Source organism: Oculina patagonica, chromosome 3 (assembly GCF_052425735.1).
Source record: "Oculina patagonica isolate OP01 chromosome 3, crgOcupat, whole genome shotgun sequence".
Lineage (NCBI taxonomy): Eukaryota > Metazoa > Cnidaria > Anthozoa > Scleractinia > Oculinidae > Oculina > Oculina patagonica.
The window spans coordinates 18393647-18408803 of record NC_135760.1 but is presented as its reverse complement, the minus strand read 5'-3'; the positions used below and the strand labels follow the sequence as shown (position 1 = coordinate 18408803).

The window sequence follows — 15157 nt, the reverse complement described above, 5'->3', positions numbered from 1 at the left end:
GTCTCGATCACCCTAATCTCGCCAGTGTATTTCCGAATTCCCATTGACAGTGTGCTACAATTCGCCTCGCCTGAATAAATCTAGCAGAAAACCCGGAAATTTCGCCTGAGAATGTACGAGACTTTGACCGAAATTTCAAAGCACTTTCACTTGTGACGCAAGAACGCCTATTGTGAAATTTGCAATTTGCATCTTGCACGTATTTCTTGTGTGTATTTTAATTTATTTCGTATTTTAAACCAATACCTTTATATATATATATTTACCCATGGAATATCAACTTGTTGGTTTCCATATAGCCACTGACGATCACCGGAATGATTTGCTTTTGGCGTTTATTTTACTTCTCTTGAAAGTTAAGGCAAAAATGTCAAATAAGCTTACGAAAAATATTAATTAATCTTGGACTTGTTTTCTGGCTCTTCAAATTTGCGTCGCGATCGCGCGCGGCGTGGACACATGCGGTCTCGCAGCGAAAACACACACATACACTCACAGAAAATAAACAGCTCGTAAACGGTCAATTTTTCTCTCTAGAACTGCTTTGATTTCGCACAAGCTTTGTAAACTAAAGAATCGCTCTGTTTAAACAGAGGAAATAAAACTAATTAAATTTTCACTGGCGACCAGTCATCTGTTTGCAGCTGACAGCCGAAACATTTCAAGAAGCAGCGCTTTGTCGACTTTATTTGACGTTTTCCAAGCATTTAATAACACATGCGTAATTACAACATTCGCGCATTAACACCGATAAGTCGATCACAGCAGTTGGATGATATCCGCAAGCTACGCAGTCCTCCTCGCATTCGCTCCTGAATCAAACTATATAGTAAGTATTTTATTAAGTCTTAATAGCTCAGAATGCAGAGGACTTAAAACTAGCTGTCTCTCTTATATGTTGCGGTTTCTTTATTCATAGAACATTTTCGTTTTCCAGTCATTATAGATCGCGCACATTCGTAATCAATTATTCACTACTTACGTTCATACTTTTGCCTCTAGCGAAAAAAAAAAAAAAACTTTTGTAAATGTTTAAATATAGTCACAAGACAATAATTTTTAACAAATGCGTTCTCCACGTGTGATTCCATTGGCTTCATTCATGCAATTTATTATCTGTTTACTTCAGAATTATCAGCCTCCAGCAAATTAATGTTTTCTCTTCCGTCGGAAAAACCATTTTATCACGAAAGTAAAAAACGCTTCTACCAGAATTACGTTTTCAAATTTTCAGTTCTAAGTACGGCTATGGATCAGGGCAAATGGACAATAACCTTCGGTTACAAATAAATATTGCGGAAAGATTATACTTGTAGAATATTCAAGGAGGTCAATTTAATTTTAAGCAAAACTTTCTAAAGGTAAATATCCGTAGCAAATATTGGATCATCCGCGAAATTTAAGGCAATCTTAAACTATGGCAATTTTATTTCAACATCAGTAAATATGCCATTCTATAGCGAAGCCGTATTCCAATTTATGCTGGTAATTACAAGATAAATATCTTGCGAAAAAACCACTCCAGTGTGTGCAACCCAAAGCCATTATATATTTTCATTTTATTCTTTTAAACTCAGTTGCCATGCCATCATAGTCTAATTACTGTTTATTGAAAAACAATAAGCGTGGTTGAGGTTTAAATTTAACTAAAGTGAACAAAAATAGGCTGAAAGGTTTAAATTATGCTTTGAATGACCATGGACAAGTTGATGAGCTATATATTCTAAAGTTAGGAGAATTTGGTCGTAGCTCTAGGTTTTTCTGTGAGCAGACGGTCGAAAAATTATACTTGGTAATACCCCTGCGGGACAAATTAGAAAACGTGTTTCCATTAATGACCTAGCATCTGCGTTTCCCCGAGGCACTCTCGTAACTAAATCGTTGGGTTTCTTCTCTGCACTTCAATTATGTGCGCCAACTTCCTTTTTCCATCCCCTAGCCAGAAATCGAAGCTGCTTAGGATTAAACTATCCCCAGTTTGTTGGACAGTTTGCAGGATTAGTTACCCGATGTAGCTAATTTCTTGACTTCAATATCTAGATGCAATAGTACTTTGTTTGAAAAAGAGTCAAGCGTTCTGGAATAAATATTAAGGGTTTTCAGTATTAATTCAATGCATGCATGGTATTGGGGGAGTGGGACGTAAACAGATTTGATTGTTGATACTAATAAATAGTACGTCATCATTTTTCAAAGTATTGTTTCTATTCTTTCTTGATGACGTACATGAAGAAGTACTCAAACTAAACGATTGATGTATGTAATGTTTGATTAATGTTCCTTATCTTCGTCTTCCTCAATGATATTGGCAGAGTTTACCAGTTACAAAAAAGCAACACTTGGATTAGCAAGGGAAGCAAGCAAGCAGCTATTGCTAACAAGTTGAGAAGTTTGTACAGGTATGGAACTTTGAATTTTAAAGAAGATTCATTGAAAATATATAATATTTACATTGCAACATACGGTTTGGAATTGGTAAGCGACAGCAAACCAGATATAGTTTCGGCCATTTGTAGTTCCCGGATATAGCAGTTTAAGGATTTGCCAGGAAAATGGAGCATTTTGATTCCAGACTTATGTTTTGTTATAAGATTACGAGCAGTCGCTCATTTTTGTAAGCTCTCATATTCTATCACTGTTAAAACCGACGGCGATGTGAGTCCTCGAGCAAAGCCAAGGTCAGGTATATTCTATACTCTGGAAGAACTTCCTGTAATGAAAAAAACATATCATTTGTAGCGCTTCATCCAAGCTCATCCACACAAATAATTTCCGTGTATATATTGTATTTCATTTATTGATAGTGATCTAGGAAGCTCGAATTTAGCAACACAACAGCAACCAGCAACCAACCATATCTTGGCACACTTCTTAGTTGTTCTCTGCAAAACAACTCAATAAAATTACCAAATTCTGCGTTTTACCGGGGAACGTTAACCATATTCAAAGCAAGCATGTTTCCAACTTCTTCTTCCAAGAGTATTAAAGCACAGTATGCCCAAGTGATTTCTTTGAAGGCCATTCATTTGGATTCCTTTCCCCATGTCTTGTAGAAAACCACCAAAACTGACTCAAATGTAATCAAAACTTATAAGAAGATGTTGCTAAATTTTCCTACAGGAGTTAAAGTTATTACCAGAAAGGAAGTGAAAAGTTCTCATTCAATACAGAAAAAAAAATAACATTTTGAAAGAACAAGCCTCTCAAAATGTTGTTACCAAGGCAGCATCATGTTTCGTATATTGTGAATATCTCAAAACAAGTTGTTTCGAGATAGATTTGCTTAAAAGTAAAAAAGAACAAATTGTTAACGTTCAAAGTTAGTGCCTGCACAGCAGCTCTGATAGCGATAAATCCGAAGTGTTTCTGCATCATCACGAGATTCTTTCATAGTAAATTTTAATACCGTTTACCTCGTATGTACTTTAAATTCTACCCTTTAAAATTGGGGACGCGCTGGCCTAATGGTTAGCGCGCTCGACTCCGAGTCGAACGGCCCGGGTTCGATCCCTACCCGGGGCGTATCGTTGTGTTCTTGGGCAATACACTTAACTCTCACAGTGCCTCCTTCCACCCAGGTGTATAAATGGGTATAGGCTTTGGCGGATTGTGCTAGCATAATTTTTGGCATAATTGGAGCAAAAAAAAAAAATTTGTTAACCGAGCACTGCCACGGCATAATTAGCAATTTTAGCACTTTTTGAAGCATAAATTCATAAAATTTAGTAAATATGGTGTATTTTCTACAGAAATAAATTAAATGTAGGTAGTATGTTCTTACAATGCGTGTTTTAGCTATACAAGTGTGATTGTTAAGATATTGGAGGCACTTTTCAAACGGTTCAACGATGCGAGCAGCTAATTTGGACAGCTGACGACCGAGACAAACTGGAATAAAACACAAATAAATTTACCACAACAGTTTATTTGGAAAACATCATAATTTGGTGTCGTTATTGCGCGCCTCTATGTATAGAATAGTCCAGGAGCATATGTTCAAAAATCAGGTTCCGTGGGCAATTCGTGAAGAAAGCAAGTCACTAGCCTGGTTGTGTTCAGGGGACCAAAAGTAACAAGAAAATTGATGTTGCCAACTTTGCAACCTGCACGGAGGCATTTTAAGGGGTGTTTTAAAAACTGATGTCAAAACCCCAACATGGAAACGAGGCTATGGATAAAACTGTGTCATATCTTCGATAAACACGGCTCATATCCCCACAAATTAAAATAATTTTTTAGGTATGCATTAATAAACGATCTAAACTATTGTTTTGTGGTCACGTGATCCCTTTGACATGAAAACGAGGCTCCAGGTAGTTGATCTAAAGTTGATAATACCCGCTTATCATATCTTCAATAAACACGGCTCAAATGTCCAAAAATTATTAGAATGTGCTATGTATAAAATAACAACATAAATATAATATGATATAACTTATCATGTTGTTGTCATTTGATCACTGTGACATGAAAACGAGGCTCCGAGTAGTAAATCTAAAGTTGATGATGCCCATTTTATCGAAAAAATTCTCATAAAATGCGTTGCCTTCTGAAAGGCTAAAGAAAATTAAATATTCTCATTTATGGAAAAAATAAGGAAAATCATGCATTTTTCTGTTTTTATAATAAATTTTTCTCCTGTTAGAGTTTAGAAAAACCACAGGCAACCCATCCTAGAAAAGCATCATTTCCGATAATTTATTGAGAACAGTAGTATCGATTTGTGTTGGTCGGAGTCTGATCTGTATGGCCCCACAACGGTGAAGCAAATTATCGACAGAAATCACATCAAGAGAGGAGTAGAAGTTCACATCTGTTCATCACTTTGCAGGCCCTATTTATCCCATACCAGAGAGCATTTTTATTTCAACAAGATCTGCAGATGGTTAACCCGGATGTGCCATTCTATGCTTTGGGTGCGGACCATGCCCTAGAGCAAATAAATCGCTCGATGAAAGTCTCAGGAGGACTAGTTGGGATTACTCTGAATCCAAACGCCCGCACCAAATTTTTCCTCATAGCTCCTGAGCTTGCCCATCTAGCTGAAGACGCCAAAGAAATGGCTGGGACCATTCCGGCAAAGGAAGGAACCCGTCATCATATATTGTCAGCCTCTGTGATTTCTCGTGAAGAGAAAAACGTAGAACAGTTAATAACAACAATGGAGGATTTCGCGAAATCCCTTTATCGAGCAGAGCAAAGATCTCTTCAACCTTGTGATAAAGGTTGTAATTCTTAGCAAAGTAAAGGAAGATCTTTTGAAACAAAGTGAGATTGGCCAGAAACTGTTCAAGACATTTGTCAAAGATCGAATCCAGACTGGAAAAATCAATCTTTGGTCGCCGATGAAGAAAAGAAAGCTCCAGACATGGAAGACCATGGGGAAGAAATGAAGGTTTCAAGTGCCGGCCAAATAGTAGAGTTACAAGAAGACAGAAACCTGTTTGCACGAATGATGGTGATATGCAAAAGCCGACCTGAGATTGACATCCAAGAAGCTGTTGGAACATACGAATTTACAGTGGTTCAAAGATCTATGTTTGCTACAGATGGAGAAATGCTGCACTGCCCAACCAAGAGTTCATTGATGCCTATTCTAGAATAGACACCAGCGACAGCCAATACAGATGAGAGCGGAACAGCACGTGAAGAGACTGTAAGTCAAAGGATGAGAGTCTCCATCATCGATGCGATGGCTGAAGTGCAATCCCTGGACAAGCCGGATTGGATCAAAAGCTGCTTCAACCTCGCAGATCACTTCAGTTGTCGCATCTTTGAGAAGTATGGAGACAGTGATGAGATCCGCCTCATATTTGATCGATACGATCTCCCATCATCCCCGAAGGAAGCTACACGCAGGAAGAGACAGGGGAACCAGCATCCAGTATATTACCGCATGACGCCTTCCAGGCACATCGCCAGGTTCACAATGAAGAAGCTGCGTTCCCATGCTTACACAAAGAATGAGCTGGCAGAGTATTTCGCCCAAAAGACCGTTGAGCATGCAGAACAAAATGGAACCTGGATTGTGGTAGCCTACGGTTGCGAATGCAAGGGAAACAAGAAAGATATGTCATGTCTGAAGAGTGACAAGGAGGAGGCGGACACAAAGATCGTCTTGCACGCCATTGATGCCACAGCAAGTGGAGCGACGGAAATCAGGATACATTCCTCGGACACAGATGTTTTTTTCTTTCTCTGAGGCAATATCCCGAACTCTGTCAGAACACAGTGTTTGTGACTGGAAAAGGTCAGAACCACCGCGAGATCAAGTTGCAGCCTATAGTTCGTGCCCTTGGCCCTACAAAGACAGCAGCACTACCAGCTTCCCATGCCCTAACAGGAGCGGATAATACAGGCTCATTCTCAAACAAGGAGAAACTTACGTGCTGGAGTGTTTTCAATGAAGCAAGTGAAGATGTATTCCACGCATTGTCACAACTCGGGACAAGTGATCTACCAAGCAGCGAGTCCCAGAAAGCTGTAGAAAAGCTCGTCTGCCAGTTCTTTCTTCCCAAGACAAACATCTCCACAGTCAAAGCATTAAGATGGTGGCTCTTCACAAAGAAGCAAGCCAAATCAGAACGGCTTCCACCCACATCAGCTGCATTACATCAGGCCATTCTTCGTACCCACTATCGGTTACTAGTATGGAATAATGACAGGAACCCCAATTCAGCCTTGCCATCACCGAAGGACTTTGGTTGGGAATGGAAAGAAGAGGACAAGGCGTGGATTCCAGTCATAACAACACTACCCCCTGCACCCGAGACCATCATTCATCTTGTGAGGTGCAGATGTGTCGAGGAAAGGTGTACTACCAAGCGCTGCCAGTGTAGGAAGGCTGAAATGAGCCGCACAGACCTGTGTGGCTTTTCTGACATGGGAGAAGATTGCGAAAATATACCCGGAGGGGTGACAACGACGACGAAGATGAGAGAGATGGTCATGCATGAGGATGGCGATGATGATGAAGCCGAGTACGAATACATATCTGATTCTGATGATGATTTGGACAGCGATTTTGAATAAAATTGCTACTGAACTTAATTCCGCTCCCAGTGATAAATACCCATGTTAATGTCTTATCTCGACTACTAGATGTAGCTCGAAATTTGCAGCCATTGTACAGTGCTGAAACAAGATCTGCGTTATATCTTGTATCAAGTGTGTGTATTTACATCAGATAAAAAAAATTTGAAAAAAAGAAACAGGTTCTTCAAATTATTTGGATGGGTAGCCTGTGGTTTTTCTCAGCTCATGTGCAAGATAACTAAACAAGAAAAATGCATTATATTCCTCAATAACCTTTCTTTATAATTACAAGAACGTTTTTTACCTTTGTAACAAGCGACGCATTTTGTTTAAAGTTTTTTTTTTCGATTAAGCGGGTATTATCAACTTTAGATCAACTACTGGGAGCCTCGTTTTCATGTCAAAGGGATCACGTGACCACAAAACAATAGTTTAGATCGTTTATTAATGCATACCTAAAAAATTCTTTAATTTGCGGGGTTATGAGCCGTGTTTATCGAAGATATGACACAGTTTTATTCATAGCCTCATTTCCATGTTGGGGTTTTGACATCAGTTTTTAAAACACCCCTTAAAATGCCTCTGTGCAGGTTGCAAAGTTGGCAACATCAATTTTCTTGTTATTTTAGATCCCCTGAACACAACTAAGCTAGTGGCTTGCTTTCTTCACAAATAGCCCACGGGAGTACACATGCTCCCAGACTACTACGTCATTTTGTGAGCATAATTTCGGAAATCGGGAGCATAATTTGGGAATTCTGGCATAATTTTGGCATAATTTGGCAAAATTTCGAGCATCGCTAGTAGCATAATATGCCACTGTTAGGAGCACAATCTGCCAAAGCCTAAATGGCTACTGGCGAATTTTCTGCTGAGGGGTACGGGTTTTTATTACTCCGTTGGTTTTTTCTACATTAGAAAACTACCGTGACATACTCCTTTAAATATTCACTTGAATACAAACCTAGGACATTGTGAGCGGACTGGTAACTTGTTTTCCGTCTCATTAAAACTATGACGATGTTACTAATGGTCACTAATATTTTTACTGAGTTTGTTTTTCATAACAGATGTATAAACCTGATATCGTTATAGTTTTTTAGTTACGCGTTGCACATGTAGTAAATTATTCTGCAGTGAGCCAGCACATGGCCCATCAAAAAACATTGAAAAACACCTCGAAACAAATTAAACCTTTTAGATACTAACAGAGATTTTTACGGGATGCTAATTTTAACAAATTCTTAGACACCTAGTTCAGGTACTATAGTTTAACTTTTAAAATTGGTTTGCTAATTTAACTTGGGCCTATAGATATGGTAAATTACCGTCAATTTGGCGTCGACCCCCCTCTAAGATCATTTCTTATTAAATATTCACCTTTCAAAAACTGCCGTGTAGTATTTTTACAATATTGACAAAACGTCCAACATTTACTAATTGTATAAAGCTTGACAAGGCGTTTTCCAACTTAAAGCTTCCGTTTTCTTTTAGATTGTAGAGCTGGGTAATGAGAAAAGAAACAATTGTTGTTTTTAAAATCGGTCAAGAGATCTAAAGGGAGAGAGAAAGTTTCATTTCATTTTTTTTTTAAACATATTTAGTTCTATATCAACAATAAATCTAACTTGACTTCCCATATGATTATAGTAGCTAGATTGATTTATTAGCTGAATTCTGTCTTCTTGTTCAGTTTTTCTTATATAAATTTGGCCAATATTAAAGAGGTGGTCTCAGCTTTCAAATTTATTTGTCAATCAAACAAATGGCACATTTTTTGTAAACAAAATTTTAAATTGAACGATTTTTCTTCTTATTTTATTTAGCGGACAGCAATGTCCAAATAAGCCATCGAATAGAAAAAACGACACATTTTAATTTTGTGCCCCAGTTTTTCATTTTGTAATTTAAGTATCCTATTAATCACCTTCCTTTTCACGAAGAAAATTAATTTCATAACTCAATGTTCAAAACAAGAAAGCGAACCAATTAAGGCAAGGGCGGTCTGTATCAAAAAGAAAGTGTCAAATTTCCACCACTGAAGCTAAAATGTTTTAACCGCAAAGACGTGACATTGTTTGATTACGTTGACTTATGCTATTGTACTTATAGCTATGCTATAACTTGCTGCAATTAACGAACGACCGCTCTGTTTACTTAATTAACGCCCCGCTAGGGTCTGTAGTCAAAACATCGCATCAAAACGATCGCCGAAAGAGTTAGTCGAAGTTTCATTCGACTGCGGAGCACCTGCCCCGGTAAGGTCCGGTAAGTCTGCAAGAGTATTCAGAGATTTCTTTTTAGGTTTAGATCATTTTACATCATACGCCTTAGAAGCGCCATAGCTTTAACGAGCAAAATTTGCGTTCGCTTTGCTTTTAGGAACCATTTCATACTTTACCTCGCACAAGATATAAACCCTTAACTGGAGTGCTTTGTTAGGAAACTCTGGAGAATCTACTTATTCATGCTCGTTCTCCAATTTTTAGCTTTTTTATTAGTACATGTCCAACTTATTACATCCTGGCAAAAGTTCGGGATTTCGGGTCCTTTAGCTAATAATTAAGTTTCTTTTACCACCTTCTTCAATTCGATTAATGTTCAAGTTGACAAGAAAATATCTAAACTAACAGGTAGTTAGATATGAATTAATGCCAAAAATGCTAGGGCTATATCTGTCTCAGCTGGGAAAATGAAAGTAATTGAAAATACCTCGAGCAAGCGTTGAGACTAAAATAAGGAATAACATTTAAATTTGCAATTTTGAATGTTCTTAAGTCAGTCAGTTGAAATGCATTGAGATTTTAATAATTATATTCTTGACGGCGTTAATCGTAGATTCTGTTGTTGAGTTTTACAACAGAACTTAGTTTTGAAGTCAAAGGGAGAAATTAAGATATAAACAACTTGCAAAACCCAGTAGGTGGTTTTCTTATACCTCATGGGAGATTTGTATTTAGTTTTGTTTCGAAAGTTCATAGTTTAAAAAGCCCTTGGAATCAGACATATATAGTTTTCCCGGTTTCTTTGTTTTGATGTACATTAAGACGCATTTTCTTCGTCTTCGCTTCAGCAAAATTTATTATTTATAAGATAATAGAGGAAACAACGTAAACGCTTTTCTGCCTTTCTTAAAAAAAAAACAAAACCTGAAAATTCTAGAAAACTCGATTTCGAGAGGAAGTAAGTTTGACACATCAAGTTAACAAAATGATTAGTTTATACGGAACGCAAGAAAATAAATCACATTTTATTGGTTCTGATTTACACATGATGTGTACACTGTTCCTATTTAACCAATAAAAAGTATAGATATTCGATAGAAATCGCTGTGAAAACTCACCATCTCGGTCGTATAACTTAAAAACATTTAATTTTACAGTTTCATAGGTGTTTAATGCAAGGCTTTGAGAAAATTTGCATAATTATTGGCCTAAAAATCCGAATATTTATTTTGGTGAAGAAAATTATGTTAAATTCACTGATTCGATGGCCTGACAGGGTGTTTTAAAAATAACTGTTCTTGGTCATGTTTTTAATTTCCGGCCATTTAAATAAATATCATATTTCATGGGGATCGTCGAGTAGAGAAAATATGGTCTATGCGAAAAGAAACAAATTTATTTCTTTTTATCAAATTTGCTGGAGGCTAATCGGAGTGATAGTTAATAAATTCGCCGGAAATATGCCCATATCTAATTTTTTATATCACTTGTAAACTGCTGCAAAAATGGGTCATTTTTCATATCATTTAAGGCTATATTTTTCATTTAGCCTCAATCTGATAAGACGGTTGTCGGAATATTAACTGCACTGCTCGTTTAATGTTTGAATTTCAGACATTAAGGAACTTAGATAGTGCTCTATAGACAAAGCCGCGATTTGATTATTAGGTTTATTACTTGCAGTGAGTATATATGCAAATGCGAACCGATTGTTTACCGTTGTTTCATATTTTCCTGTGGAGAACGCGGTGTGAAACAACAAAGTCACAGCAGAAAATGCCGCCAGCTTTAGTTCTGTGTTTCATGCTCTGTAGGATTTGATGTTTTGACATATATTGTCACAGTTCGCCGAATCGTCATGCTCTGAAAAGTCTTCAAAGTCACGACTAGCTTACAATTTGACTGCTAAAAACGAGTCGAAAAGAAAATTTGTGTTTAATATTCACAGGAAACTTGGTAAGTGAAGAAAATTGTCTAGTAGATATATTTTATATTACGTTTGAGCGAATATCGTGTTCCTTATATGTTGACAACGTTAATTACTGAAAACCCGAAGCGGGGCATACGAAATACAAAATAAATGACGAAACGGAATCCGATTCGAACTGTCAGAATTCTACCAATAATAGGAAACCAAAGTTTTCAATTTTGTTGCGATTATTTTTCGAGAAAATTTTACTTTTGTGCCGTCTTTTGGCGTATGACATATAATTATTACTTAATACCAGTAATACCAAACTTTAAATCCTTTCTTACCGCTCTTCGCGGTGCGATTCCAAGGTATAAATCAGCACGACTTTGAATTAAGTAAACGAAATTCTTTCCTTTTTAAATTTCTACTTCCATTAAACAGAATTGCTCCTCTAGAGATTTTTGTGACGTTTGGCCGCTTTAATTAAGTTGTGCGAAGCTTTGAATTCAACGACCACATTTTGAACTTTTCCTCCAAAATATGGTTAATGATTTTAAACTATATCATTTCCGAAAAAATTGATTTCATTTGAAAGTTTTAAACAACAGAAACACTTTTATTACAAACGAGCGACCAAAAGCGACACAACAATAATTATTTGTGCGCCATACATTTACCAAAAAGCCTTTTCGTGATTTCTGCAAGGAAACTGTGCGCAAAAAGCTCAATTTTTATCGCAAAATTATAATTATAAAAGAAGAATAAGGAAGAAAAGCGGTACAAATAGTTTTGGCTGATTGCGTTCTCTTGTTATGAACAAATAAATCGGCGATTGCAGTATTAAAGTGTACACTGATCTAAAAACTGATTTTGTGGCTCAATGAGCGCTTTCAAAAACAAATTGGAAGAGATTGCGGCGATCGACATTGTTTACGAGAGCAGAAGAAAATGTTTTGAAGTCAGACACCTGGAGGAGCCCTTTTCTATGTATAATTAATGTAGGTTTTATTGTAAACAAAAAGTAATCTACGTCTTTGGTCGGGAAATACTGAATAAGCCACAAATTAACAAAAGTTTTAGTAGGAAAAATGCGGCCGTTTCTAACTGGCCATACATTTATGGTGAATACAAATTTATAATGAAACTTCCATTTTTCAATTGTCTTCGCTTCATGCTTTGAGACTCGACAAAATCTATAACTCATAAAATCAGCGACACGGTGACATACTGATTATAATAAAAACAAATCCCGTGAACTGTAATTAAATCGCTAGAGCTTTCAGTTGTGAGCCACGGGCGAAATCATTGTTAATGGAAGTGTTGTGCAAACGCGTGCCTTGATTTGAAAGGTGTGAGGAAATACTTAGTAACGCAAATTGCTTGGATCTCCGGCAGGCGAAATGATCCTAACACACAGCAAAAAAAGAAAGAAAATTCGTTGAAAAAAAAATTGAAGAGAAAATAGTGCTCGCGTTATGTCGCGAACTGCCGCTTTCCCATCAAATTTGCCATTAAACTTTGTGCAATTTAATATTATCCCTTTATACGGATTAAATTTAAAAATTGCAGTGACAAACAAAAAATGCTTTGAAATTGTTAGCCTTCCTTCACTTTGAAGTAAAGATGAATTACATTTTAAGAAAACTTCAAACGTTCCAGGCCAAAAGTGTGGTGAGGGATTTGATTTTGAGACGTTATTTCGTAATTTTATAAGTTCTGCATGCAAATCACGTTCCCGGTCAACTGGCTTAACACTTCCAAAGCAGGTTAGGATTTCGACAAAAACAAGTCATTTGCAATTTTTGATTTGAATCTGCAGATAAAGCTGAATGTGATACACTCAAATCTGAGTAGATCCTTAATTAAGGTGTATTGTAGAATGGTGTAAAGTGTACTTAGCGCATTTCAATAAGTTTTACTATTGGAGCTCTCCAGCCTTATTAGGAATCTATGCCTGAATGGAATTAAAAGCTTTATTCCAGTGCTTCAGTGACCACTACTTGAATAATATATTTGCGCACTTAAAAAAATAAATTCACCTTTTCATTCCAAACCGCATATTATGAAAATAAATAACATATTTGGTCTAAAATTTAAATCTGTTTAAAGTTTACTTTTCATTTTTAAACTCCTCGCTCGTACGTCTAGTTTACTTTCAAAATTTTTAATCATTCTAACGCCTTTTGGATCAAATATGTCGGTACTAATTTTTCTCGCAATTAATAAGAGTACTTCGACAAAAAAATCAGTCCAGGAAGACTAGTATGAATGTTATCTTAAGCTCATTTATCGCAACATAAAATATTCAACGATATGATTTGAATTTAAATAAACTAATCATTATTGAATAACTTTATTTTTTGGAGCTTTTCATGTTTTAACTCGAAAGGGCATTGGGCTATTCTAAACTTTAAAGGTTCACTACACTGGTGAGAATTTCATTTTTTCTTGCTTAATGTCGAAATCACCGAAATTGTTTCGTTGACACTGAATTCGGCTTGATTGTATGAATACTTAAGCCAATACTAGGCTTTTTGTCGTATTTCAAAGGGATTTCTCGTGTCTAGCGTGTTTGTCAAACTCAATTCAATGTTTTTTCATACTTCGTGCGGTTTACGACAGTTTATCGAATTCCAGGAAAGCGATATTTTTAAGTACTTCCCCCTTTTATTGTATAGAAAAATATGTATAACTTGTGCACTATATATATATATTCGTATCACTTAAAGGAAGTCAAAAAAAGAGCGCATAAAATAAAAACTAAAGAAATATCGAGCTTTTTTCTCAACCAAGATTGATTAACCAAGACTTTAGAGTAATGGCGGACAGTTTGAGAGTACAACTGATATTACAGTTAAATTATCGGACTTCTGATCGAAACTTCGTCTTCATAACTGGTAAAATTTACCAATTGGGCATTGTAGTTTCAAATTGCGAAGAAAGCAGAAAACAAACTGTGTTCTAAATCGAAGTTAAGCACTTACAATTTACGTTGATTTTGTCTCACACCGGTGCATTGAACAATCAGTGATATCTATCAGGATAGGTTGAATTGTATCTTCTTGTAAGCCTTTTGTGGCGCCATCTACATGTAGGGCTTTTTTCATAACACTGAAAGTCTTCAAATTCAACTTGTCGTAGTTGTACTTGAACCTTAATTTGGCAACTCACTCTAGTAACGTGCACTTCAACTTAGCTTTCATTCATTATATTTATCACCAGACTTAAGCTTATGGCAAAATCTCCGTCTTGGAAAAAAAATAATGGAATACTGATAACGGGTTGTACACTTTCATTATATTTTGCGAGTTATTTGTAAAAGGTGTCTTTAATTTGCAGAGTGTAAATATTTCATAAATCAAACTGGAATTATTTGAAATTATTCTCAACGGAAATTATTAGAAATCGAAACCTCATAGAAACATTGTATTTCGTTCGTGCTTGCATCCCTTATTGACAAGATGAACTGAATATTTTTTAAACGAATGCAATGGATGCTGTGCTATACAATAACGGACATTATTCAGCAGAAGAAACCAAAATTTGTAACGGTGACTTTGGTTAAGTTACGTGACAATGCAACGGAAGCTTTGATGTAAGAAGAAGCGTTCATAGCATTGTTATATAACTCCTTTTAAAGAGTACGAAACTCTCTCACGATATCTTAAAAAAAGTCAGACTCTAACTAAATAATTTAAGACATTTTTATACAGAGTTAGACGTGCCGTAATAGAGAAGGGTAAGCGTTTAGTAAACGCTTACCCTGCGATTTTAAGCTATTTTGATTTATCTATCATTTATATATGATTTCTTCTTTGATGCACAGTATTACTTTGTCTGCACTGCACTCTATTTCACTGTCGTAATCATTAATCATCTTTTCTTCCTAATGCATTGCATTCCTGTCATTTGCAAAGTAATTCAAAGTCAAGGCAAGTGTGGGCTTCAATTTCATCTACACTTTTGCATATTTAGAGATTGTCGA

At 36.4% G+C, this 15157-nt stretch overlaps 1 protein-coding gene across 9 annotated transcripts in view; it reads left to right on the top strand.

Annotated features, from left to right (window-relative positions):
- LOC144645326 (uncharacterized) overlaps positions 1-15157 on the top strand; it is a 45497-nt gene that overhangs the window by 12822 nt on the left and 17518 nt on the right. For 6 of the 9 annotated variants that reach the window (XM_078504861.1, XM_078504855.1, XM_078504857.1 and 3 more), the window contains one exon: positions 2313-2399. The exons of 1 other annotated variant lie outside the window; for it this stretch is intronic. The gene's annotated coding sequence lies outside the window, so the exon portion shown is untranslated. Of the gene's footprint in view, positions 1-756; positions 830-2312; positions 2400-11083; positions 11217-15157 lie in introns of those variants that run through there. 2 more of the 9 variants (XM_078504860.1, XM_078504864.1) reach the window with 2 other exon arrangements.